We start from the raw sequence: 3,461 nt of genomic DNA, 5'->3' as shown, positions 1-3,461 counted from the left end.
GACAAAGGTCCCCAACCTTTTTTGTACCAAGTATTGGTCGGTCAATATCAGCTGTTACTGTGGACTGGCAGTACTGCGCCACTGTTGAACAATCATTAAATTTTCAAAATAAAACCTCTTTTAGACTTTATTCTGTAAGTATCAGAGTCTGAATGACCTTATGTTTTGAAACATTGTCAGATTATCTTTGAATGAAAAAAGTCGTCACAGACGAAGACGCCGCGGGGCGAGCGCGGCGGGGGGCGGGGGGGGGGGGGGGGGGTTCTCAATGTTGACCCATATAGAAAATCTGCTGAATGTTGTGTGTTGATGCGGTGATGCTGTTTAAATTTGATTTGGAAGTATAGTCTTATAGTCTATGGTCTAGGGTGTCACCTCTGACAGCAGCATTACTCAAACTGGTTCTGAAAAGTCAAAACAAAAACCTGTAGTGCTGAGTTAAAGGGACACATTTAACCCCATCATAAGTGCACTGAGCTAAAGCTTAGACAATTGAACACCAATAACAAGATCTGGTTGGTTGAGACCGGCAAGAAGGAAAGGAGAGGCATGTAACTCAAAGAACTCTACCTCAAAATAAAACATGGGAGTGGAGTCCAATGCTGAGACGATGTTTCACTAACAGACCTACAGTAAGTCTTTGGAGGGTGGAATGATATTAAAGAATGATACATAATTTATTTTAAAAAACGTCAAGTACAGAAGCAAAAACCGAGTCTTGTTTATCAATTTGTCTTTGGGCAAAACAACAGCTCTGGAGTCTGGATCAGCTTCAGCTAGTTTTCTTTAAGGGAAGGCAGTATTTTTTCTCCCCACTGTTCCTGAAGTACTAGCTCAGTGTGTAATATATCTTTTGTTTTTTGTTTTTTCAAACATATTTTGAGATTCTTTTTCTTGTATGGACTATAAATATGTTCTTTACTTTTTCATTTTAGTCCATCAAGGCAAAATGTGAATTTGGGCTTTAGTGGCGCTTTGGCCCAGAGGCAATGTCTCTGTCATTTGGTGTGGAACCCCAGGGTTCACCTCCTGGGCAAGATTGAATCCCGGTTAGGGCGGTTGGCGCCTTCCAGTGGACTCACCACCGCAGGAAGGTTCACAAGGGGCTGGTACGGTGCAGTGTGATTAGGGTGGCAGTCATGGAGACTGCTGCCCCCGTGACCCGGTAACGGATAAGCGAACAAAGATGAATGGATGTAATTTGGGCTTTATTATTAAAACTGACTCGATCATGATGAGATAATCCTCTAACAGTCTGAAAGCAGATGAATAAACAAGATCCTGTGCTATTAGCTATAATGTCAGCCCCCGTGTATTTCCACAAGACTGTGTGATAGGATCTAACTAAAGGGCTTTAATGGTATATTATCTTTAAATGACAGCCACAGAAAAAAGAAAAAAAAAATATTGAAGTTGTCTTTTGAGTCGCAGCACCACGAGGCGAAGCTGCAGTAGAGACATGGGGGGTGATATCTTTCACAGACCCAATGCTGAAAAAGTCAAGAGACTAAATCATGATCATCATCTTATGCTATGAGACCATGTGGAGAGCCTCGTTCATTAAAACGATGCAATTAGTAATTCGGAACAGCTTTGGATCACTTCCACGTAATTATTATGGCATATTGGGCAGAGACAGTGCTGGTTTGTTTGTCACAGTATCAGCTCGTGCTAAATTTTATTCCTATTTGCACAGAACCTGAGTTGGTATCATCCTGTAGTAATGGTGTAATAGATATTTATACAGAAACTCCAGGACTTCATTTGCGCAGAGAGTAGTCATAAATGTTGCAACACTGCAATTATTTTTGCAACTCTCGCCACAACTGTGATTATTCTCCCTCATTTCTTATGTCCATTTATTCTTTTTTATCGCTTTTATCTAAAGAAACTTCATTTTTTTATCATATACAGATCTACAAACCTGTTCTTGTTATGACTACATATTAACATTTTTACTTATTTTACATATTTAAAACATTTTATTGTTAAAATTGTACTTATTTATAGATAATTATTGACACACTGAATATGTTTTTCCAGTCCCATCTACTCTGACATTATGAGAATGAGGAAGAAAAAGCGCATGTTCTGTGTAACTCACCTCTCCCATCGTCTGCATCTCTGGCATTGCGTCCTTTTAGTGCACGGTTCCAGTTGCTGGTGTAGTCTCCTCCTCTGGTATCCACCTCCTGACCCTCCTGCCTTTTTCTTTTCATCCAGGGGGGTCTGTACCTGCGACCAGACCTGTGTGTTTCTTTAAACACTCTGCTCATAATGCCAAGCCCCCGAGCGCCTGACGCCGAGGTCCAACTGTTTTCCTTCTCCGCTGCTGCCACAGATTCCTGGCTCCCTCTGCCTCCAGGGCCGCTGTCACCGATGAACCCGGAGTGCAGGAAGACCAGAATCCCAGCAGTCAGGTAGAGAAGGATGAAGGAAAAAAATCTCACAGGTTTCCTGCGAAAATAGCGCTGTATCTTCAGCAGAGTCTTGGCCATGCTGACTCCACTGCCTGTCAGATACGCACTCCAGAGATGAAAACTCATAAAGTAGAGCAGAGCAATCTACTGCAGCTCTCCCTGCTTTTCCCCAATTGGGCTATAACTAAAATGAAAGGTGTCTTAATCTCTCTGTGAAGGTCATCCAAACAACAACATGTCTTTTCTGTCACACGCGACTCTTTGCACTCATTAAAGGTGCTTTACAGCAATCCTTGATGTTGGTGTCCACAAAATAGTCCCCCAGCACCCAGCTGATGGTCCGACAGCCTGGACATGCAGCTCCAGAGTCTCAGTTTGGGTAGTGTCAGTGACTCAGATTGAAACGTGATGACTCAACACTGCATTGACTCCAGTTATCATCCCACTAAGACACCACATCAAGCCCTGCTGCAGCACTTTCTCCCACGCTGTGCAAGAGGAAGAGGGTTTTGTTGAGGGTTTTTGATCCTTTGTGTGCTCCACTATTCACGAGACGTTCTAGGAAAGAGAGTGTGTCTCACCATCTGGAATAAAGATACACACAGAAAAAAGGCAAAGACCTGAGTAGGCTTTATCACAAATGGATAAGCTGGATAGAAAATGTCTCCTGCAAAGAAATGAATCACAACTATCCTGCTGAGCCTTAAGCTAATCCATGAAGTGTTATCACAGAAGCTAGCACCTTGGTGAAAAACTTGGTGCATGCTTTTAACATGAGATTAAAAATAGCACGTGATTTGAAAATACACTTTCTCCCACTAAATCACATCCTATTCTCTTTTTCTTTAAAATGACATGTTCTTGACGTGTCACAGACCTGAGCTGGTTTACAACCTGTTTCAGGAGACTGATCTAGACTGCAGAAAAGAAAACATTTTGGAAAACATTTAGTCTTTAATGGGACAAAGTGTCTCTTTGGAATTCCAAATGATTCCTTAGGACAAAGGTCCCCAACCTTTTTTGTACCAAGTATTGGTCGGT

The sequence above is a fragment of the Cynoglossus semilaevis genome, chromosome W, assembly GCF_000523025.1.
Source record: "Cynoglossus semilaevis isolate Cse_v1.0 chromosome W, Cse_v1.0, whole genome shotgun sequence".
Classification (NCBI taxonomy): Eukaryota; Metazoa; Chordata; class Actinopteri; order Pleuronectiformes; family Cynoglossidae; genus Cynoglossus; species Cynoglossus semilaevis.
The sequence above is the reverse complement of the archived record's forward strand: the minus strand, read 5'-3'. Positions refer to the sequence as shown.